At 41.4% G+C, this 25,913-nt stretch overlaps 2 non-coding genes across 2 annotated transcripts; one reads left to right on the forward strand and one right to left on the reverse strand.

Moving 5' to 3' along the window:
- Positions 1-11,000: 11,000 nt before the first annotated feature.
- On the reverse strand, positions 11,001-11,075 carry Trnat-cgu (transfer RNA threonine (anticodon CGU)). Its single transcript has one exon. It is a non-coding gene; the product is annotated as a tRNA-Thr (tRNA).
- A 613-nt stretch (positions 11,076-11,688) lies between these two features.
- Positions 11,689-11,763, forward strand: Trnap-cgg (transfer RNA proline (anticodon CGG)). Its single transcript has one exon. It is a non-coding gene; the product is annotated as a tRNA-Pro (tRNA).
- Positions 11,764-25,913: the final 14,150 nt, after the last annotated feature.

The following is a 25,913-nucleotide window of genomic DNA, read 5'->3' on the forward strand; positions in this document are numbered from 1 at the left end:
CTCCATACAAATACTTTCAGAAACGACTTCCTGACACTTAAAATCTATACTCGATGTTAACAAATTTCTCTTCTTCAGAAACGCTTTCCGTGCCATTGCCAGTCTACATTTTATACCCTCTCTACTTCGACCATCATCAGTTATTTTGCTCCCCAAATAGCAAAACTCCTTTACTACTTTACGTGTCTCATTTCCTAATCTAATTCCCTCAGCATCACCTGACTTAATTTGACTACATTCCATTATCCTCGTTTTGCTTTTGTTGATGTTCATCTTATATCCTCCCTTCAAGACACTGTATATTCCGTTCAACTGCTCTTCCAAGTCCTTTGCTGTCTTCTCCATGGCTTTTAATACCTACTCCAAATTTTTCTTTTGTTTCCTTTACTGCTTGCTCAATATACAGATTGAATAACATCGGGGAGAGGCTACAACCCTGTCTCACTCCCTTCCCAACCACTGCTTCCCTTTCATATCCCTCGACTCTTATAACTGCCATCTGGTTTCTGTACAAATTGTAAATAGCCATTCGCTCCCTGTATTTTACCCCTGCCACCTTCAGAATTTGAAAGAGAGCTTCTAAGATAAGTCGTAGGGTCAGTATTGCCTCACGTGTTCCCATATTTCTACGGAATCCAAACTGATCTTCCCCGAGGTCGGCTTCTATAAGTTTTTCCATTCTTCTGTAAAGAATTCGCGTTATTATTTTGCAGCTGTGACTTATTAAATTGATAGTTCGGTAATTTTCACATCTGTCAACACCTGCTTTCTTTGGGATTGGAATTATTATATTCTTCCTGAAGTCTGAGGGAATTTCGCCTGTCTCATACATTTTGTTCACCAGATGGTAGAGTTTTGTCGAGACTGGCTCTCCCAAGGTCGTCAGTAGTTCCAATGGAATGTTGTCTACTCCTGGGGCCTTGTTTCGACTCAGGTCTTTCAGTGCTCTGTCAAACTCTTCATGCAGTATCATATCTCTCATTTCATCTTCATCTACATCCTCTTCCATTTCCATAATATTGTCCTCAAGTACATCGCCCTTGTGTCGACCCTCTATATATTCCTTCCACCTTTCTGCTTTCCCTTCTTTGCTTAGAACTGGGTTTCCATCTGAGCTCTTGGTATTCATACAAGTGGTTCTCTTTTCTCCAAAGATCCCTTTAATTTTCCTGTAGGCAGTATCAATCTTACTCCTAGTGAGATAAGCCTCTACATCCTTACGTTTGTCCTCTAGCCATCCCTGCTTAGCCATTTTGCACTTCCTGTTGATCTCATTTTTGAGACGTTTGTATTCCTTTTTGCGCCTGCTTCATTACTGCATTTTTATATTTTCTCCTTTCATCAATTAAATTCAATATTTCATCTGTTACCCAAGGATTTCTACTAGCCCTCGTCTTTTTACATACTTTATCCTCTGGTGCCTTCACCATTTCATCCCTCAAAGCTACCCATTCTTCTTCTACTGTATTTCTTTCCTCCATTCCCGTCAATTGTTCCCTTATGCTCTCTCTGAAACTCTGTACAACCTCTGGTTTAGTCAGTTTATCCAGGTCCCATCTCCTTAAATTCCCACCTTTTTGCAGTTTCTTCAGTTTTAATCTACAGTTCATAACCAATAGATTGTGGTCAGAGTCCACATCTGCCCCAGGAAATGTCCTACAATTTAAAACCTGGTTCCTAAATCTCTGTCTTACCATTATATAATCTATCTGAAACCTGTCAGTATCTCCAGGCTTCTTCCATGTATACAACCTTCTTTTATGATTCTTGAACCAAGTGTTAGCTATGATTAAGTTATGCTTTGTGCCAAATTCTACCAGGTGGCTTCCTCTTTCATTTCTTCCCCCCAATCCATATTCACCTACTACGTTTCCTTCTCTCCCTTTTCCTACTATCGAATTCCTGTCACCCATGACTATTAAATTTTCGTCTCCCTTCACTACCTGAATAATTTCTTTTATCTCATCATACATTTCTTCAACTTCTTCGTCATCTGCAGAGCTAGTTGGCATATAGACTTATACTACTGTGGTAGGCGTGGGCTTCATGTCTATCTTGGCCACAATAATGCGTTCACTATGTTGTTAGTAGTGGCTTACCCGAACTCCTATTTTTTATTCATTATTAAACCTGCATTACGCTTTTTGTAGTAGCTTACTCACACTCCAATTTTTTATTCATTATTAAATCTACTGCTGCACTACCCCTATTTGATTTTGTATTTATAACCCTGTATTCACCTGACCAAAAGTCTTGCTCCTCCTGCCACCGAACTTCGCTAATTCCCACTATATCTAACTTTAATCTATCTATTTCCCTTATTAAATTTTCTAATCTACCTGCCTTCAGCTACAGAAAAGTTTAGGGGTAGGGTACCAGACCACAAGTATCTTCAAGCCAAATGAAGGGCTAAGTCAGGTGATAGAAGACCTAGGGTCTTTATGTAAGGACTTTACAAAAGAAGACCATGTAGTGGCAGTCGGTGAGGTGGGAAACAGTTTGGACAGGGATGGGACATATGACATATGGTGTGACCTGGACAAGAAGCTTCCCTGACTCATGGCACCAACATACACTTTGTTGAGCTATTGCGGCGTCATCATCGAGCACAGCTTGATGGAGCTGTGAGGCGTATCAATATGGGGTTAGGGATAGCTCTGAGGACAGGTAACTTTACTCATGTTTCTCTGGTGCCCATCAGGACTATCAACAGATGGGGTTTCACTAGACATTGCCTACACCTAAAGATGACTGGGAAGGGAAAATTGGTACAGCTGATTCATGAAAGTAAATGTCACAAGACAGATTTTAACACCTCCAATATATCATATACCAGATGCCACAAAGAAAAACAAACCATTGGAAAGAGTACCATGGGGCATTTCACAGACTTAACAATCCTCCATCAAAACTTGCAATCAATAATAAATAAAATACAACTCTTAGAAGTTGAGCTCCTATCTTTGAACTGCACAGTAGTTTGTATTACTGAGCACTGGTGTAGAGACATAGAAATCCAACATATTGTATGAAAAGGCAAAATCTTACTGCAGAACTACTTCAAGGGGTGGAGGATCATGCATTTATATCAGTAAAGCAACACAGTTCAAATTAAGACAGGACCTCAGTACTGTAAGTGGAGACAAACACTTTGAAATATCACCTATTGAATTAACAAGGCCTGATATCACCAAGAAATTAATCATTTTGTGTTCGTATAGATCTGCCAGTGATAGTGTGGACACTTATTTCAATAAATTAACAGAAGTTCTAGATAAAGTCTCAAGTACAAAGGTCAGCAGAATTCTGTGTGGGTACATTAACATCTACACTAAAATCATAAATGAATCCAGCAGCAGAAAAATATGATGTAGCTGTAAAAGATGTCCAACTATCAGACCGACTCTGTCAAGTAACAACAGTAAAAACAGGAATCGAATTCCTTAAACTATAAGCATACAAAAGACATCTATCAGAAAACAAAATAAAAGATTTTTCAAAAGAACTAGCAAATCAAAGCTGAGATGAAGTTCATAAGCATACTAAAGTGAATAAGAAATTCTCTAAAAACTCCACAGTATTTAAATTGAATTTGGAAAAGACATTTCACAAAGTATGCATGTCTGTATCAACACCACACAAAAACTAATGGATAACAGGAGGTATTAAGAAGTCCTCCCAAACACTTAAATACAACAGTTCCATTAAAAAGTGTCGCAATGATCCAGAATTCTTAAATTTCTATCATGGATGCAAAAAGATCTATAGGAAAGTGTTGATTGCTGCAAAAAAGTCATTTAATGAGAAAAAAATATGCAATGCAGAGAATAAAAGCAAAGCAGTCTGTGATGTTATAAAAAAGGAAATGGAAGGAGCAAACAAATGCAGAGTAACATACTGCTGATGGAGGGAGATAAGGTAATAAATGATCCACAACACTTAGTAAACTATGTAAATGAGCATTTTTCAAGTATTTCAGAGAAGTTACAGCAAAAATTCCCCATAACAAATATAACAGCTGTAAATAATGTTGCATTAAATACAATGATGTTACTTCCAACCACAGAGAATGAAGTCAGTAAAACAATTCAAAAAATAAAAAAAAGTCAGTAGGCTTAGGTGAAGTACCAATGTGTACTGAAACAATGTATAGGGATTATACAAGGCCGCTTACAAATATAATAAATAAATCCTTCACATCAGGGACATTTCCAGAGCAGTTAAAACAGGCAGGAGTTGTACCTTTGCTTAAGAAAGGTAATGCAGAAGACATAGAAAATTACCGACCCATTTCCCTGCTGTCAGCATTCTCAAAAATAATAGAAGCAATTATGAAAGACAGATTAATGAAGTACCCGAATAAGTAAAATCATTTAAGCGAATCACTCTTGGTTTCCGAAGTGAAAAAAATACAGAGTCAGCCATAGTAGAATTCACAAAAGCTGTACTTGGTGCTCTTGATAAAGATAAGTGCGTTACAGGCATATTTTTGGATATTTCTAATTCGCTTGATACAGTCGACCACAAGTTTATATTAAATAAATTAGAAGCATTAGGAATAAGAAGGGTAGCGAATGACTGGTTTCGATATAGCATATTAGGACCAATACTGTTCCTGATATACATCAATTACTTTCCCAATAGTGTTACTCATGGTGAAGAAATCCTCTTCGCTGATGACAGCAATGTTATAGTCACTGAGAAAACAAGAGAACTCCTTGCCAAGAAAGCAAATGAAACTCTCAAGGAAGTTTATGAATGGTCAATAAGTAATCAAGTGACACTGAACATAAAGAAAACTAATGCCATGAATTTCAGTTTGAAGAGGAAAAATGACCATGTTAAATTAAATGTACACTCCTGGAAATGGAAAAAAGAACACATTGACACCGGTGTGTAAGACCCACCATACTTGCTCCGGACACTGCGAGAGGGCTGTACAAGCAATGATCACACGCACGGCACAGCGGACACACCAGGAACCTCGGTGTTGGCCGTCGAATGGCGCTAGATGCGCAGCATTTGTGCACCGCCGCCGTCAGTGTCAGCCAGTTTGCCGTGGCATACGGAGCTCCATCGCAGTCTTTAACACTAGTAGCATGCCGCGACAGCGTGGACGTGAACCGTATGTGCAGTTGACGGACTTTGAGGGAGGGCGTATAGTGGGCATGCGGGAGGCCGGGTGGACGTACCGCCGAATTGCTCAACACGTGGGGCGTGAGGTCTCCACAGTACATCAATGTTGTCGCCAGTGGTCGGCGGAAGGTGCACGTGCCCGTCGACCTCGGACCGGACCGCAGCGACGCACGGATGCACGCCAAGACCGTAGGATCCTACGCAGTGCCGTAGGGGACCGCACCGCCACTTCCCAGCAAATTAGGGACACTGTTGCTCCTGGGGTATCGGCGAGGACCATTCGCAACCGTCTCCATGAAGCTGGGCTACGGTCCCGCACACCGTTAGGCCGTCTTCCGCTCACGCCCCAACATCGTGCAGCCCGCCTCCAGTGGTGTCGCGACAGGCGTGAATGGAGGGACGAATGGAGACGTGTCGTCTTCAGCGATGAGAGTCGCTTCTGCCTTGGTGCCAATGATGGTCGTATGCGTGTTTGGCGCCGTGCAGGTGAGCGCCACAATCAGGACTGCATACGACCGAGGCACACAGGGCCAACACCCGGCATCATGGTGTGGGGAGCGATCTCCTACACTGGCCGTACACCACTGGTGATCGTCGAGGGGACACTGAATAGTGCACGGTACATCCAAACCGTCATCGAACCCATCGTTCTACCATTCCTAGACCGGCAAGGGAACTTGCTGTTCCAACAGGACAATGCACGTCCGCATGTATCCCGTGCCACCCAACGTGCTCTAGAAGGTGTAAGTCAACTACCCTGGCCAGCAAGATCTCCGGATCTGTCCCCCATTGAGCATGTTTGGGACTGGATGAAGCGTCGTCTCACGCGGTCTGCACGTCCAGCACGAACGCTGGTCCAACTGAGGCGCCAGGTGGAAATGGCATGGCAAGCCGTTCCACAGGACTACATCCGGCATCTCTACGATCGTCTCCATGGGAGAATAGCAGCCTGCATTGCTGCGAAAGGTAGATATACACTGTACTAGTGCCGACATTGTGCATGCTCTGTTGCCTGTGTCCATATGCCTGTGGTTCTGTCAGTGTGATCATGTGATGTATCTGACCCCAGGAATGTGTCAATAAAGTTTCCTCTTCCTGGGACAATGAATTCACGGTGTTCTTATTTCAATTTCCAGGAGTGTAGATGCCACCTCTATAGATTGGGTAACAAAAAAATTTCTAGGAATGAATATTGATTCACAGTTGAAGTGGTGTGAACACACAAAGTTACCTGCAAACAGAATGTCATTGGCATGTTATGCCCTTAGAATCCCATCATCAGTGTGTAATATGCAGTGTCTTTTGGTTACATATTATTCATATGTACACTCAAATATTAGCTATGGCATTCTCTTTTGGGGAACAAATGCACAAAAAATGAACACAGTTTTCAAACTCCAGAAAAGAGCCATAAGATTAATAACCAAAAATACTAGTCGAGTTTATTGTAAAGTTCTGTTCATAACACTGGGGATTTTTAACCGCTCCATGTGAATACATTTACCAGTCAGTTGCACACATCAAAAATAACTTTGCTAATTACTGCACAAACAGCTCTGTCCATGACCATGCAACAAGAGATAGACTCAACTTTCATATACCAAAAAAAAAAAAAAAAAAATAAACATAAAACTCAAAACATCATTTTCTAACAAGAAATAAAACTGTACAATAAATTACCAAAAGAAATTAAAGAAATTGCAAAAACACACTTATTTAAAACGACAGCTAAAAACTACCTGTTATGCAATACATTTTATACAGTGAAGGATTACTTAGCTAAAACAGAGTAGGGGTTTGATAAAAAAGTTAAACAAATAAAAATAATAATAATGATTATAAAATATCCAACATTCCACATAACACCTTCATTTAATGCATTTTCCTTTTTTTTTCCTTTCTAGAAACACTTACCCCCAAACTATGCATGGCACAATACTAACACCTCTTCCTCTTTCTGAGCTCAACGTCTCACTCATTATGGAGGGATACTGACTCAGTATTTCAGGATAGTAAATGGAAAGTTGTGGTACAAAAATGACCCAGAGATTACCGGTGTGTGTGTGTGTGTGTGTGTGTGTGTGTGTGTGTGTGTGTGTGGTATGTGTGTGTGTGTGTGTGTGTGTGTGTGTAGTGTTACGAAACAATGTTTGTATAGTGTGCAGTGACTGATAGTGAGATATGAGTGAACAATGTGGCATTACATTGTATAATAAGTTACTTGTTAAAAAATGTATTGTATACCAGGAGTGAATCTAATGATTGTCTCTAACTAGAAATCTGTAAATATATGTGTATACGAATTAGCTTATTTTAAATTGATCTAAATTTGTAAATACTTTGACAAGTCCTATATCCTTCTAAAAAGAGATCTGTGGATGAATAAAGCTACTACTATGACTACTAATTATGGATCACTGTGGTACATGGTGTTTAACTTTATTTTACCTGAGTATGCTCCTTTTACTGAACACACTTTTTCTTCAAAACCCTGACTTACATTTGTAACTAGGTCAAGTACTTGCCCTTCCGAAAGCCATGCTGTGTATCATAAAAGCGGTTATTTCCTTCAAAATAACTTAATAGCTGATTTTTCATTGTGTACTCCATCGCAATTTACGCACACGACCATATCAAACATTAAGTATGCAAAGTCACTTTGAAAATAATACTGCTCACGCATTTATAACATTTCCCTCCCAAAGTCACACACAATACATGCAACTGCAACCTCATTAATTTAAAAGAAAGAAATAGTTTAAGTAAAGGAAAAAAAGCCAATAGCTAATGGTTTAACATACTTTAGTTTAAGCTACTGTAGTTTAAGCTATTACCCCCATGAATCATGGACCTTGCCGTTGGTGGGGAGGCTTGCGTGCCTCAGCGATACAGATGGCCGTACCGTAGGTGCAACCACAACGGAGGGGTATCTGTTGAGAGGCCAGACAAACGTGTGGTTCCTGAAGAGGGGTAGCAGCCTTTTCAGTAGTTGCAAGGGCAACAGTCTGGATGAGTGACTGATCTGGCCTTGCAACACTTACCAAAACGGCCTTGCTGTGCTGGTACTGCGAATGGCTGAAAGCAAGGGGAAACTACAGCCGTAATTCTTCCCAAGGGCATGCAGCTTTACTGTATGGTTAAATGATGATGGCGTCCTCTTGGGTAAAATATTCTGGAGGTAAAATAGTCCCCCATTCGGATCTCCGGGCGGGGACTACTCAGGAGGACATCGTTATCAGGAGAAAGAAAACTGGCGTTCTACGGATCGGAGCGTGGAATTTCAGATCCCCTAATCGGGCAGGTAGGTTCGAAAATTTAAAAGGGAAATGGATAGGTTAAAGCTAGATATAGTAAGAATTAGTGAAGATCGGTGGCAGGAGGAACAAGACTTCTGGTCATGTGAATACAGGGTTATAAATACAAAATCAAATAGGGGTAATGCAGGAGTAGGTTTAATAATGAATAAAAAAAATAGGAGTGCGGGTTAGCTACTACCAACAGCATAGTGAACGCATTATTGTGGCCAAGATAGACATGAAGCCCATGCCTACCACAGTAGTACAAGTTTATATGCCAACTAGCTCTGCACCTGATGAAGAAATCGATGAAATGTATGATGAGATAAAAGAAATTATTCAGGTAGTGAAGGGAGACGAAAATTTAATAGTCATGGGTGACTGGAATTCGAGAGTAGGAAAATGGAAAGAAGGAAACAGAGTTGGTGAATATGGATTGGGGGAGAGGAATGAAAGAGGGAGCCGTCTGGTAGAATTTGGCACAGAGCATAACTTAATCATAGCTAACACTTGGTTCAAGAATCATAAAAGAAGGTTGTATACATGGAAGAAGCCTGGAGATACTGACAGGTTTCAGATAGATTATATAATGGTAAGACAGAGATTTAGGAACTAGGTTTTAAATTGTAGGACATTTCCTGGGGCAGATGTGGACTCTGACCACAATCTATTGGTTATGAACTGTAGATTAAAACTGAAGAAACTGCAAAAAGGTGGGAATTTAAGGAGATGGGACCTGGATAAACTGACTAAACCAGAGGTTGTACAGAGTTTCAGAGAGAGCATAAGGGAACAATTGACAGGAATGGGGGAAAGAAATACAGTAGAAGAAGAATGGGTAGCTCTGAGGGATGAAGTAGTGAAGGCAGCAGAGGATCAAGTAGGTAAAAAGACGAGGGCTAGTAGAAATCCTAGGGTAACAGATGAAATATTGAAATTAATTGATGAAAGGAGAAAATATAAAATTGCAGTAAATGAAGCAGGCAAAATGGAATACAAACGTCTAAAAAATGAGATCGACAGGAAGTGCAAAATGGCTAAGCAGGGATGGCTAGAGGACAAACGTAAGGACATAGAGGCTTATCTCACTAGGGGTAAGATAGATACTGCCTACAGGAAAATTAAAGAGACCCTTGGAGAAAAGAGAGCCACTTGTATGAATATCAAGAGCTCAGATTGAAACCCAGTTCTAAGCAAAGAAGAGAAAGCAGAAAAGTGGAAGGAGTATATAGAGGGTCTACACAAGGTCGATGTACTTGAGGACAGTATTATGGAAATGGAAGAGGATGTAGATGAAGATGAAATGGGAGATACGATACTGCGTGAAGAGTTTGACAGAGCACTGAAAGACCTGAGTCGAAACAAGGCCCCGGGAGTAGACAACATTCCATTGCAACTACTGACGGCCTTGGGAGAGCCAGTCCTGACAAAACTCTACCATCTGGTGAGCAAGATGTATGAGACAGGCGAAATACCCTCAGAGTTCTAGAAGAATACAATAATTCCAATCCCAAAGAAAGTAGGCGTTGACAGATGTGAAAATTACCGAAGTATCAGTTTAATAAGTCACAGCTGCAAAATACTAACGCGAATTCTTTACAGACGAATGGAAAAACTGGTAGAAGCCGACCTCGGCGAAGATCAGTTGGGATTCCACAGAAATGTTGGAACACGTGAGGCAATACTGACCCTAAGACTTATCTTAGAAAATTGATTATGGAAAGGCAAACCTATATTTATGGCATTTGTAGAGTTAGAGAAAGCTTTTGACAATGTTGACTGGAATGCTCTCTTTCAAATTCTAATGGTGGCAGGGGTAAAATACAGGGAGCGAAAGGCTATTTTCAATTTGTACAGAAACCAGATGGCAGTTATACGAGTCGAGGGGCATGAAAGGGAAGCAGCTGTTGGGAAGGGAGTGAGACAGGGATGTAGCCTGTCCCCGATGTTATTCAATCTGTATATTGAGCAAACAGTGAAGGAAACAACAGAAAAATTCGGAGTAGGTATTAAAGTCCATGGAGAATAAATAAAAACGAGGTTCGCCGATGACATTGTAATTCTGTCAGAGATAGCAAAGGACTTGGAAGAGCAGCTGAACGGAATGGACAGTCTCTTGAAAGGAGGATATAAGATGAACATCAACAAAAGCAAAACGAGGATAATGGAATGTAGTCAAATTAAGTCGGGTGACGCTGAGGGAATCAGATTAGGAAATGAGACACTTAAAGTAGTAAAGGAGTTTCGCTATTTGGAGAGCAAAATAACTGATGATGGTCGAAGTAGAGAGGGTATAAAATGTAGACTGGCAATGGCAAGGAAAGCGTTTCTGAAGAAGAGAAATTTATTAACATCGAGTATAGATTTAAGTGTCAGGAAGTCAAATGATAATTAAATAGACACCCTAGCTGCAAACAGGCGTCGATATACTTCACTGGGGACATGTTGAAAATGTGTGCCCCAACCGGGACTCAAACACATTTTCAACATGTCCCCAGTGAAGTATATCAACGCCTGTTTGCAGCTAGTGTGTCTATTTAATTAAACTTCCTGGCAGATTAAAACTGTGTGCCCGACCGAGACTCGAACTCGGGACCTTTGCCTTACGCGGGCAAGTGCTCTACCAACTGAGCTACCGAAGCACGACTCACGCCCGGTACCCACAGCTTTACTTCTGCCAGTACCTCGTCTCCTACCTTCCAAACTTTACAGAAGTTCTCCTGCGAAACTTGCAGAACTAGCACTCCTGAAAGAAAGGATATTGCGGAGACATGGCTTAGCCACAGCCTAGGGGATGTTTCCAGAATGAGATTTTCACTCTGCAGCGGAGTGTGCGCTGATATGAAACTTCCTGGCAGATTAAAACTGTGTGCCCGACCGAGACTCGAACTCGGGACCTTAGGTAGGAGATGAGGTACTGGCAGAAGTAAAGCTGTGGGTACCGGGCGTGAGTCGTGCTTCGGTAGCTCAGTTGGTAGAGCACTTGCCCGCGTAAGGCAAAGGTCCCGAGTTCGAGTCTCAGTCGGGCACACAGTTTTAATCTGCCAGGAAGTTTCATATCAGCGCACACTCCGCTGCAGAGTGAAAATCTCATTCTGGAAACATCCCCTAGGCTGTGGCTAAGCCATGTCTCCGCAATATCCTTTCTTTCAGGAGTGCTAGTTCTGCAAGTTTCGCAGGAGAACTTCTGTAAAGTTTGGAAGGTAGGAGACGAGGTACTGGCAGAAGTAAAGCTGTGGGTACCGGGCGTGAGTCGTGCTTCGGTAGCTCAGTTGGTAGAGCACTTGCCCGCGGAAGGCAAAGGTCCCGAGTTCGAGTCTCGGTCGGGCACACAGTTTTAATCTGCCAGGAAGTTTCATATCAGTGCACACTCCGCTGCAGAGTGAAAATCTCATTCGGTCTATTTAATTATCATTTCATTTCTAGCAAAGCTGCATGGTCATCCACGGTATGTGTTCTTTCGGGAACAGATACTACCGTCATATATAATGTCAGCAAGTCGTTTCTGAAAGTATTTGTTTGGAGTGTATGCATGTATGGAAGTGAAACATGGACGATAAATAGTTTGGACAAGAAGGGAATAGAAGCTTTCGAAATGTGGTGCTACAGAAGAATGCTGAAGATTAGGTGGGTAGCCGGCCGCGGTGGTCGAGCGGTTCTAGTCGCGTCAGTCCGGAACCGCGCGACCACTACGGTCGCAGGTTCGAATCCTGCCTCGGGCATGGATGTGTGTGATGTCCTTAGGTTTAAGTAGTTCTAAGTCTAGGGGACTGATGACCATAGATGTTAAGTCCCATAGTGCTCAGAGCCATTTTTGATTAGGTGGGTAGATCACATAACTAATGAGGAGATATTGAATAGAATTGGGGAGAAGAGGAGTTTGTGGCACAAATTGGCAAGAAGAAGGGATCGGTTGATGGGACACGTTCTGAGGCATCACTGGATCACAAATTTAGCATTGGAGGGCAGCGTGGAGGATAAACATCGTAGAGGGAGACCGAGAGATGAATACACTAAGCAGATTCAGAAGGATGTAGGTTGCAGTAAGTACTGGCAGATGAAGAAGCTTGCACAGGATAGAGTAGCATGGAGAGCTGCATCAAACCAGTCTCAGGACTGAAGACAACAACAACAACAGTTTAAGCTACTTTGAAAGTTACTCTTGAAGCTACTTTGGAAGCTTCAAGCAATTTTATTCACGTAACAAAATTTACAGAAAGAGATGGAGAGAAACTAGATTTATGACAAAAGATCTACCGTCTGAACTGCTACATTATATTAGTCTTTAACTGGGGAGAGCACACAGCAATGCAGCTTATCCGTTCGTTGTTGGAGAGGATTGGCGGCGTGTTTGCTGGCAACTTGTGCCGTTCCTGATGAAATTATTACAGCAACTCCGTTCGCTGATTTCCATAGCGAAGTATGCTGATGAAATCTTTCCTTGGTTAGGCCCCAAAGTCATCCGCAGTGGCGTTTAACAGGCCACTGGCTGAATAGACGTAATTGTTGGTGATAATCCGTAGGTTTAGCATGTACACATTTATTCCTTGTTATACACGCCTAGTTCTCAGTTCAGTACTACTGTTAACTTCCGACCTCGATATAACTGTTTGTCACATTCGCATATGACTATCGCAATCGCAAATTCACAATCAGTTAAACCATTCTTGCACCTGATCCACAACTGTAATTATGTTCAGGCTGACAATTACGACTTCAGACGCTCGACTGTTCATTAAGAAGACAAATGCAATAAACAGTTTTATGTTGCCTTGGCTCTTGCGATGTAAAACCAGTCTCACTAACGCGGCAGCAATAACTGTAAGACCTAATCGTGCAAGCATTGTCTGTCAGTGCAGGTTGTGACACAGTTCATTTAGTAATACTCAAACCATACTATCTTTCTGTTCATAATGAGCCTTCAACTTTCATTACGCATTGCGACGGTAATCCCCACCATCAGTTATTAAGTTCCACGATTCATTGTGTCGGCAGGTTTTTGCACCTCAAATCAACAACGCGCGGCCCACTATATTGTCGCATGCACAGTCACAGCGACCAACACTCCCTTACTGTATACTGTTGTTCCACTGTCGCTCTCGATATCATTCTCTGTGCCTTCATGCCTACGATTTACATAGCAGTTCTTCACATCACAGTTAATATTACAAATGCAGATCAAGTAAACAGAAAAATTTAAAGTCTTTCCATAATCAAGTAATAATAAGGAAACATGCTTATCCATGAGAGAAAAAAAAAATATATACTGCAGTTACTTTTCAACGTTATTACCAGACATTGCTACGCCACACCATCAAAGATATGAATACTTACTTAATGAAGTGAAGAGAAATGACAGAAGAAATATAAATAATTACCTATTACTAATGGCTACAGCATCACAACCTGTTCCAACTTCTTCGCAAGTCATCATCAGGTGATCTGAATTCGTTACACAGCAACTTATCACCTCAACAGGTCAGGATAAATGCTCACATCATCATATCATTATCAGGTGTTCTGCCTATTGGCAGATTCCGTTTGCTCTTGTTGCAGGACACCTACTTTGTAGCTCATACTTTCCTCTTTGTACTTCATCCAGAATTGTTGTTTTTCTCCTTGCTATTTTCTTCTGTCCTAACATTGTGCCTTCGCTAGCTTTTGTCAGAGTTCCTTTTTCTCACAGTGTATATCGGTTACAATCTTCTTTTGCTTTCTTAACCAGGTTTATGGTAGCTCTTTATTCCTTTAATCTTTTCACTTCACCGTCCCTCACGTTATCCACTTATTTTATTTCATCCGTTCTCCTCTAAATTCGCATCTTGAATGCTTCAACTTTGTCTCTTTCTCTCTTCTTCAATGTCCAATGTTCACAGAAGTACAGAAAAATCTTCTGCACTAATCATTTAGACAACAAGTTTCTTAAATCTAACTCCAATTTTATCAAAAATAAGCAATTTGAACATATATGGTCTCTGATGTAGGAACTGAGGGTGAAAAATAAAAAAAACAATAATTTGTTATAAGATCGTCACTGTGTTCTCTCAGACAGCATACCAATTGTGTACAAGAATAAAGACTTTTATACAGGGGTGTACCAAGGGGTTGCCCAAGCCTTGGGTGCAGGCACAGAGGGGGCGCAATCATTAACAGGAAAAAGAAACAAGAAAAGAAGGAGACATAAGAATTAATCAGGACACTTACATGAATTTTCTACCCCTCATGACCCTGTCTTATGCCTACAAAAGGAATCTGTCCTCTCGGTCCTTTTCTGTAAACACACGCTGTTATCACCATCTCATTTCTACAGTGTTTTTTCGTCCAAGTAGCATCATAAAGGACTTTTGCCGAACAGACGTCCACCGCTGACGTGGTTTATGCGGCAACAGTGGACTTGGTTCACACAGCTGCCCCCTACAAAGCAGTAGACGTCGTGCCCTGAAGCAATCCTCTCACATAGAGGTGTAATTTCCGCTGATGATCTTTACTGTACTCGTAGCTTTGACAACTTTGGAGACGCCGTATTTACTTGCATGTTACGTCATTATGCTGTTTCAAACGTCCTAATGTCTACTAGTATGCTGTTTAAAAGCAACAGAACATCGAAGATCTATCAAAAACATGTCACCCTTATAATTAATTATATGTCAGTTACTTCAACATGGCTGAAAGGAAGGGGAAACTACAGCCGTAATTTTTCCTGAGGGCATGCAGCTTTACAGTTAAATGATGATGGCATCCTCTTGGGAAAAATATTCCGGTGGTAAAATAGTCCCCCATTCGGATCACCAAGTGGGGACTACTCAGGAGAACATCGTTATCAGGAGATAGAAAACTGGCGTTCTATGGATCAGAGGGTGGAATGTCAGATCCCCTAATCGGGCAGGTAGGTTAGAAAATTTAAAAAGGGAAATGGATAGGTTAAAGCTAGATATAGTGGGACTTAGTGAAGTTCAGTGGCAGGAGGAATAAGACTTTTGGTCAGGTGAATACAGTGTTATAAATACAAAATCAAAAGGGGGGAATGCAGGATTAGGGCTAATAATGATTGAAAAAATAGGAGCATGGGTAAGCTACTATGTACAGCATAGTGAATGCATTATTGTAGCCAAGATAGACATGAAGCCCACGCCTACCACAGTAGTACAAGTTTATATGTCACCAAGCTCCACAGATGATGAAGATATTGAAGAAATATATGATGTGATTAAAGAAATTATTCAGATAGTTAAGGGAAATGAAAATTTAATAGTCATGGGCGACTGGAATAGTAGGTGAATATGGACTGGAGATAAGGAATGAAAGAGGAAGCTGCCTAGTAGAATTTTGCACAGAGCATAACTTAATCATAGCTAACCCTTGGTTCAAGAATCATAAAAGAAGGTTGTATACATGGAAGAAACCTGGAGATACTGACAGGTTTCAGATAGATTATATGATGGTAAGACAGAGATTTAGGAACCAGGTTTTAAATTGTGAGACACTTCCAGAGGCAGATGTGGACTCTGACCACAATTTATTGGTTATGAACTGTAGATTAAAACTGAAGTAACTGCAAAAGGTAGGAATTTAAAGAGATGAGACCTGGATAAACTGAAAGAACCAGAGACTGTAGAGAATTTCAGAGAGACCATTAAGGAACGATTGACAAATACAGGGGAAAGAAATACAGTAGAAGAAGAACGGGTAGCTTTGACAGATGAAATAGTGAAGGCCGCAGAGGATCAAGTAAGTAAAAAGACGAGGGCTATTAGTAATCCTTGGGCAGCAGAAGAGATATTGAATTTAATAGATTAAAGGAGAAAATATAAAAATGCAATAAATGAAGCAGGCGAAAAGGAATACAAACGTCATAAAAATGAGATTGACAGGGAGTGCAAAATGGCTAAGCAGGGATGGCTAGAGGACAAATGTAAGGAGGTACAGGCATATATCACTAGGGATAAGATAGATACTCGCTACGGGAAAATTAAAGTGACCTTTGGAGAAAAGATAATCACCTGTACGAATATCAAGACCTCAGATGGAAAACCAGTCCTAAGCAAAGACGGGAAAGAAGAAAGATGGAAGGAGTATATATAGGGTCTATACAAAGTTATGTCCTTGACAGAAATATTAGGGAAATGGAAGAGGATGTAGATGAAGATGAAATGGGAGATATGCAACTGTCTGAAGAACTTGACAAAGCACTAAAAGACCTAAGTCAAGAAAAGGCCCCAGGAATAGACAACAGTCCATTATAGCTACTGATAGCCTTGTTAGAGCACGACATGACAAAACTCTACCATCTGGTGAGCAAGATGTTGGAGACAGACGAAGGGAAAAACTAGTAGAAGCTGACCTCGGGGAAGATCAGTTTGGATTCCGTAGAAATGTTGGAACACGTGAGGCAATACTGACCCTACGACTTATCTTAGAAGAAAGATTAAGGAAAGGCAAACCTACGTTTCTAGCATTTGTAGACTTAGAGACAGCTTTTGACAATGTTGATTGGAATACTCCCTTTCAAATTCTGAAGGTGGCAGGGGTAAAATACAGAGAACGAAAGGCTATTTACAATTTGTACAGAAACCAGATGGCAGTTATAAGAGTCGAGGGGTAGGAAAGGGAAGCAGTGGTTGGGAAGGGAGTGAGACAGGGTTGTAGCCTATCCCCGATGTTATTCAATCTGTATATTGAACAAGCAATAAAGGAAACAAAAGAAAAATTTGGAGCAGGAATTAAAATCCATGGAGAAGAAATAAAGACTTTGAGGTTTGCTGATGAGATTGTAATTCTGTCAGAGACAGCAAAGGTCCTGGAAGAGCAGTTGAACGGAATGGACAGTGTCTTGAAAAGAGGATATAAGATGAACATCAAGAAAAGTTAAACGAGGATAATGGAATATAGTCGAATAAAAGTTAGGTGATGCTGAGGGGATTAGATTAGGAAATGAGGCACTTAAAGTAGTAAATGAGTTTTGCTATTTGGGGAGCAAAATAACTGATGATGGTTGAAGTGGATAATATATAAGGTATCTACTGGCTATGGCAAGGAAATCATTTCTGAATAAGAGAAATTCGTTAACATTGAGTATAGATGTATGTGTCACGTAGTATTTTCTGAAAGTATTTGTATGGAGTGTAGCCAAGTATGGAAGTGAAACATGGACAACAAATAGTTTAGACAAGAAGAGAAGCTTAGATGGGTATATCATGTAACTAATGGGGAAGTACTGAATAGAATTGGGGAGAAGAGGAACTTGTGGCACATCCTCACTAAAAGAAGGGACCAGTTGGTAGGGCACGGTCTGGGGCATCGAGGGATCACCAATTTAGTATTGGAGGGTATCGTGTTGGGTAAAAATAGTAGAGGTAGACCAAGAGATAAATACACTAAGCAGATTCAAAATGGTGTAGGTTGCAGTAGTTACTCAGAGATTAAGAAGCTTGCACGGGATAGAGTGCATGGAGAGCTGCATCAGACCAGTCTATGGAATGAAGACCACAGCAACAACAATTGTAAAACTTCATGAGATACTATTATAGCCAACTCAAAAGACGCAAAACACAGGTCTTTCTTCAGTGCGGCATCGTGGATAAGGACGTCTATTACAGATTCGAGGACAGTAGGCTTGTGTCGCACCACATGCAAATTTTTCTTGTCTTACCGTTTCCAAAACTTTCCGGCATTTTCTTATGAATGTAATACAAGTATGTTCTGCAGTATTGAATGTTATTTACTTTTTAAGTTTGATTAGGAAACGAAAGGCGAAATAAATGTTTGGCTACTTGTATCCGAACGTGTGGCGACTTCCGAGTGTATGGTTAGACAGGAACCTGAGAGCAGAGCTTAAATTATTGTGTGTAAAACGAACAGCAATAAAAATTATGTTCTTCATTGTCATGGCGTCTCCAAAGTTGTTGAATACATGAGGACAGCAAAGATTATCAGCGGAAATAAACTCCTCTTTATGAGAGCAATGGTTCAGACACCAACATCTACGGTTTTGTATACAGCAGCTGTGTGAACCAAGAGCAATGTTGCCAAATAACCAAGTTAGCTGCAAACGTCTGTTCGGCATGAAATGGTTTCTTTATGATGCCACTTGGAAGAGAAAACAATGTAGAAATGACACTCTGATCATAGCATGCATTTACAGACACTGACCGAGAGGAAGAATTCATTTCATATGCATAAGACAGGAACATCTGGGGCAGAAAACTCACATAACTTCCGTGGCTAATTCTCAAACCTAAATGGCTTTCAGGATATTTATGATATGCCAGTGACTGCAGCATCTTGTGAACACAGTTAAAGCAAACTTCAGATAGCAAAAATCTACTTAAGGTTAAGTATGGGTTTACAGACAGTCAAGTGTAGCTTATTTTGTCGACAGAATACGACACATATGCTAAAAGTGACTTCAATGAGTTTGCGCTCCTCGAAGCAAGAAAATGAAAAGCATACTAAAATCACAAGTTCTGGAAAGGAATATTTTCTCTATTCTTAATTATAGCACTATTGCTTGTACTTTTAATTAATAATTTATGTTGTATCAACAACTTATGAGGAGCAAATAAAATCTGTTCTTTATTCTACATTATATTAAGGTCAGTATACAGTAGCTAGCGTAAACAATAGGAGATAATTTTCGGATTTTTTATGTAAGTTACACTGTTTGAAACTTATTTGCTACAATGATATATTCAATTTGTTGCATGCAATATTTTTCATCAATGTAGTTCATTTAAGCAACATTTTTCAATAGTAGTTCATTTTTATTAAAATTTACAAAATTAAAAAAATCGCTAAACCTGCATGGGAAAAGGTACATTTTGTGGGAAGGGAGAGAAGCTTTGACAGCCCTGAACAGCATCACCTTAGTACGACTCTGGTTCTAAGATCCACCACCGAATAAAATACACTGATGGGAAAAAATTTCAACAACAAGAAGGATTTCCACGACTTGTACAAAAGTTGATAGGCGTGTTTCTACGTGTGGAAGATGATGTCTACTCAAATTTCGTTCCAGTCGTGGACGAGTGGCGCTAGTAGCGCTACTATAAGGATGCAAATCAGGTCTGCTTTAAATATGCACTGTAATGGTCGTGAGCTCTACTTACCTTTGAGATTCGACGTGGTGAGTTGTTAGTCAAGAATGCTTTTAAGGCGACAAAGACGCCATATCGACACCTCACGAGTTTGGAAGATGTCGTGTAATAGGGCTACGAGAAACTTGAAGTTCCTTCTGTGATATTGCAGAGAGACTTGGCAGGAATGCAGCCGGCGTTGATGATTGCTGGCAGCAGTAGTCACGAGCATATACAGTCGCAAGAAGATCGAGCTCCGGACGGGCACGTGGCACTACCCAGAGGGAAGACTATCATGTTCAGGGTATGAATGTGGTGCAGCGTACTGTATCTCCAGCAGCAGGTTGAGCAGCAGTTGGCAACGCAGTGACACAACGAACTGTTACAAATCAGTTACTTCAAGGGCAGCTCCAAACCAGACACCCTGTAGCATGCATTCCGCTGACCCCAAACCAGCGCCATTTGGTACTTTAGTGGAGTCAAGTGAGAGCTTATTGGAGGGCACGGTGGAGGTCTGTTGTGTTTTGACGAAAACCGGTACTGCCTCAGTGCCAGTGATGGCTTTGTGTCGGTTAGGAGGAGGTCAGTTCAGGGCTGCCATCCAACCTGTCAGCGAGATGCACTCGCTCTACACCTGGAGTTATGGTTATTGTATGTCACTCTGGTGATTCGACCTGTTGCGCTGCCATTCAGGAACAGCATTCCAGAGGTTGTTTCCGAACGTGATAACGCTCGCCCAGATAGATCTATTGTAAACAATCATGCTATACAGCATGTCGACACATTGCCTTAGCCCGCTTGGTCACTGCATCTGACTCTGATTAAGCACAATGGGACATCATCGGAAGACAACTCCAGCGTCATTCACAAACAGCATCAACATCCCTGTATAGACTGACCAAGTGCAACAGGCATGGAACTCCATCCCAGAAACTGACATCCGATACCTGAACAACACAATTCTTGCGCGATTGCATGCTTGTATTCAGCATTTTGGCAGTTACACTGGGTATTAATGTACCAGCATTTCACATTTCCAATGGCTAATCTCTGATCTTGTGATGTTAATCACTTACATATGTTACCTAGACAAATGTATTTCCTAAATTTCTTTACTCTGCATTAATTATTTTTTGTGCTGCAATTTCTTTTACATCAGTGTAGCTCCCACAATCTGAATCGAAATACAGAGTTAGGTCAAAAGAAGTCTACACTTTCAAAAACTCATTCAAACGTCTTGTTCCCTTCAAGCCTTAACCTTTTAACAGATTATCTGTGGAAGATTTTCACCTATGGGCGTATATATATATATAGTTTTTAGTTTGCAGGCTCCTGCCATCAAAGAGTACCGTAAGCAGGAAGTGGCAGATACACCACAAAAGAGAGCTGGTTTGTTCTTCACTTAGTAAAAAGGAGTAGGTAATTGCTGTTCAACGAGTATTTCGCACATAATTTCGCCAGGAACCACCCAGCTGAGTTTCCTTTTACGCCTGATATAAACAGTTTAAAGAGCAGGGCTGCGTTTGGAAAGATAAAAAATCCTGGTCAGCCTCATGTGTCAGAGCAATATGCTGATCGAGCTTGAGCAGCACATTCCATCAAAGTCCACAGAACGTCGAGCAAGTCATGAGCTTCAGACCTCACAAACAACAGTTTCTAAAATCGTGCATAAACATTTGCAAAGGAAACTGTACAGATTGCACTTGGGCCAGGCACTTGCTGCAAAGGACTGTGCTGTATAACCTGACTTTTGCACTGAGATGTTGGCAAGGATGGACAATGATGCAAGGTGATGGAGCAACGTTTCACATTAATGATAAAGTTAACCAGGACAATGTTCATTTTTGGAAAACAGAAAATCCCTATTTCTCCATCGAACATAAAAGAAATTCGACAAAAATCAATGTGTTCTCCGCACTGTGTAGGGAGAAAATTTACATCCCATTCTCATTCATGAGGAAAACCGCCAGAGTCGTTTGCTACCTCAATATGCTTTCTTAGTGGCTTCTGCCTCATTTGCAACAAGACTTCAACAACTTCATCTTGCAACAAGATAATGCACCTCCTCACTTCCACTTGGCTGCATGGGAACACCTAAACACACATCTGCCTGGACAACAGCTCGGCTGTGTAGATTCAGTAATTGCGAGTGGTGCAGATAACCAGCACAGTCACCAGACTCAACCCCCTTTGATATTTTTATGGGGTTAGGTGAAAGACAGAATGTTTGTCCCACTCCTGCCGCATTCCTTGCACAGTTGCGACAGTGAATCATATTTGTGTTAGAATCCATTGCCACAGATGTGGAGAGAGTATGACTATTGACTTGAGGTGTGCTGCATGACTCGAGAAGCATATATTGATCCCTGTAATTTGTAAAAAAATACTTCCAAAGATACTGTATTTACTGGATCAGATAGATTGCAGTTAGATGTAATGTAATGTCTGAAAGAATTTTTGGAAATAGAAAGTACGTTTGTGCTCATCATGTATCATGTATACCTGTACTTCGACACACTATGTAAGCATGAGCAGTGTAGCTCGGACAATAACAACAACCAGCTTCCACAAAAGTAACTTCAATTAAAATACAGTAATCAGTCAGAACATTATGATCGTTTACTTAATAGCTGGTATGTTAATCTTTAACGTTGATAAGAGTGGCGATCATCATAGTGTAGAAGCACTTAGGCATCGGTGGGTCGCTGGGGGGAGTTTGCACCAATCTGCACGCAGATGTCACCTAATTCCTGTAAATTCGGAGGAGGGGATGTGATCTCTGACGCCACATTAAATCACATTCTAGATGTTTTCGATTGGGTTAAGATCTGGCGAGTTGTGGGACCAGCACATCAATTGGAACTCGTCCCTGTGTTCCTCAGACCACTCCATCACACCCCTGGCCTTGTGAAATGGCGCATTATCTTGCTGAAACATGCCATCGCTGTCGGGAAACATGGTAGACATGAAATTGTGTGCTTGATCTGCAACTACTGTATGATACTCCTTGGCTCTCATTGTGCCTTTCATGAGCTCCACTGGACCCATGGGTGCCCATGTGAATGTTCCCAAGAGCATAATGGAGCGACTGACAGCACGTTTCCATCCCACAGTATTGGTGTCAAGGAGCTGTTCCCCTGCAAGACAACGGATTCACGCTCTCCCATTGGCATGATGAAGAAGGTACTGTGATTCATCAGACCATGCAACGCTCTGCCACTGCAAGTCCAGTACCTATGGTCACATGCCCATTTCAGTCATAGCTGCTGATGTCATGGTGTTAACATTGGCACACGCATGGGTCGTCAGCTTTGGAGGCCCATCATTAGTGTGTTAGGTGCACTGTGTGTTCAGACACACCTTACTCGCCCAACATCAAAGTCTGATGTTAGTTCAGCAAAATTTCGCTTCTGTAATGAGGGGTGGCCGTCCAACCTCATGACATCTGCACATGGTTTCACCTTGGTTTTGCCACGTGTAGAAGACATTAATTCCGGTGTTTATCTGGCTATGTCAGTAAGAATGGTAGACTACAGTAGGATACTAAAATAATGCAAAGGAAGAAAATTAAACGAACAAAGTGCTGAAATACAGTTTTATTTTAAATATTTAAAAAGATTGAAACCTTTACATAGAAAGACTAAACATGAACTACTACAAGTTGCCATGTTAATATTACTCAGATTTAATTCCTCAATTCAGTGTTAACACCTGTCATGAAAGTGAGAAATCTTTGGAAACAAATCTTGAGAAAATGAAATATTCCAAAGAAACGATCACAAGGTAAAATGAAGTATACAGTGTTTAAGCTATGTTCAGGGAATCATAGTCATCTAAGAGCTCAAAATCAAGTCCTTCATCCTCATCATTCTGACATTCGTCTGTTTCCATGACCTTCTGCTGCTCAAAAACATCAGTGTAGAATTTTAACTTTCCCTCCTTGGGCCATGTCTCTCCTCAGTGTAGTTCTAAGAGCCGTTTGACGTCCATAATTTTAGCTTCTTTCAGTCGGACGCCTTTTGGAATCTCCCCAGGAAGAGTTTCTTTCTTGATACGTTAGCTTCTTTTAAGAATAGATTTCAACTCTCCACTTTCAAAATTGAAGAATGCTTCTCCTTGCACAAGACATAATTTTCTGTTTGCTGTCTTCGTGATGGTAATTCTCTCTGACATTTGAAACTGGAAGTGTCAGTTTCAAGGAGCTTTGACGACATCAATGGGGATCTTCTTCCAGTCTCTCACTTTGCAGTCGTCCAGCCCCAAATTTTATTGTGGCGAATTTTTCCACTATGCCGAGGTATACCGCAGTACTGGGACAAGGGTGATTCTGGGCAAATCTGCATTGTTGCCAGATGTATCCAAGATGATGGCAATGACATCACCCAAGATGGCGTCGTGTAGACTTGGCAACAGTTCATGATGTCATCCAGGAAGGCGGCCATGACTGTCATTCAAGATGGCTCATTTTGGCGGGAAGTTTGTATTTTGGTGGGAAAGTACAACGCCCCCTCCTGTAGAAAAATGGCGGGAAGTTCAAATTCCAACAGTATAATGCACCACACCTCGGTTATCTCTACTAAGCAAAGGAAATCGCGGGAAGATAGCTCACTCCCTCCACTAACTGAAGTCAACCGACCGCCATTTCCTCCTATGAACTGGCGCTAAGGTTGAATTTCAGCAGTAAAAAAAAGGTCACTTGTGGTTTCACTGCTAAGCTAAGAAAATGGCACGAAAGAAAGCACACTTGTACTAACCTCAGTCGCCCGACTGCCATCTCCTCCTAAGGCTTCATGGGAAAAAAGGACTAGGAGATAAGTCTTTATTATATAACCAATTACATGCAGATGTGCTCGCCACTAAATCCAGAGCCCAACTGTTTAGTACACATCGCAACCAGCAGAGAGTACTCTGATCTGTGATGTAATCCAACATGGCGGCACCCAATGAGCTCTCCGCGAGGTCCAGAGCCCAACTGACTTAGTACATTTCGTCGCCACCAGAGGGCGCTACCGTGACATCGGGTGATGACGTAAATACCCTTACTCAAGATGGGTGCATACATTTTGTTCACCATGTGATCTAGGATACAGCCACAGCAAGATCCCATTACATAATCCAAAATCGTCTACTTTCTCTCTCATGCGATTGTAGTGGGATATGTGGCGCGTGTACATCCAGCGAGCGAGCGACTGCTGATGTCACAGCCTCCAACCTGCACGTTCATACTAGCGCCACAGATAGTCTTCTGGAAATACCCCAACGAATGTAACTGAATACATGTGACACCCACATCGCTCATCTAATGAATGAATTACCTAAGTACTTAATTTCAATTCAATTTTAATCATATTCAATAACTGAATGTACCATTTCTATATTCAATCATCAAATGAGAACTTCCACATTTTCCCACTAGGAGCGGAGCATTCTTTCATGATGTAGCACCATCCACACCTGAATGATGCTCTCCTATGGGCTACTGCATTAGTCACGTGATTCAACATCATAGAACCTAGGACTTGGAATCACTTTTCATGAATGCCACACCCATCTGGATATGGAATGAAATAGTTCAAGTCTCCACCATGATCCTCAACCGACCGTCACATCCCCATACAAGCCCATGTTGTCAGGCAAACGTGCACTAACGTGTACTAATGTGCACAGTGCATGATGTGATCCAAGATGGAGGGGGGAAATGGCGGGAAAACGACTCTCTCTATTATGGACATAGGTTTTTATTTTGCAAGCAATTTTTCCACCAAGACATCTAGACTCCAACTGACCTAGTACACATTACAGCCACCAGAGGGCCCTGTATCCCTCCTGTTACGTAATACGAGGTGGTGGTCTGTAGGTGAAATGGCGCCAAAATGACTCAAGACGGCACTGGGCTAGTGCATAGAGTAAGAAAGGAATGTACTCTACTTATTTTAGAATATTTTATTTAGGGATTGAGCACATTTATCACAATGATATAAAACACACGGTCTCACATGCTTGGGGCCATCTCACACAGCCCACAAACCTGCAAACTACTTCTAAAAAATGCTCTCCAGACACGCAAACAGCTTCTGAATTAACCAAATAATTTCAGTACACACTTGCAGACTACTCCTAAATAATGCAGCACAGTGATGTCTAGGCATGCTCAGTACACGTAAACTGCCCAAATAACGCATAGCACTGCCTACAGACCTGCTTGCAACAGACACGCACAAGCACCCTCCGCCACCCGCGGTCACCCCACGTAGTGACGCACCCGTTTGCTGTTAAACCACGCACAGCTGCCCTCAAGCGTGTGGCAGTGATATCCCTTTCATACTTTGTACCTGAGAAATATTTCTCTAAATACGTGATCACCTAGACACTGTTGATGACCGCGATCGGACGGGAACGAAGACTTATT

Source organism: Schistocerca nitens, chromosome 8 (genome assembly GCF_023898315.1).
Source record: "Schistocerca nitens isolate TAMUIC-IGC-003100 chromosome 8, iqSchNite1.1, whole genome shotgun sequence".
Lineage (NCBI taxonomy): Eukaryota > Metazoa > Arthropoda > Insecta > Orthoptera > Acrididae > Schistocerca > Schistocerca nitens.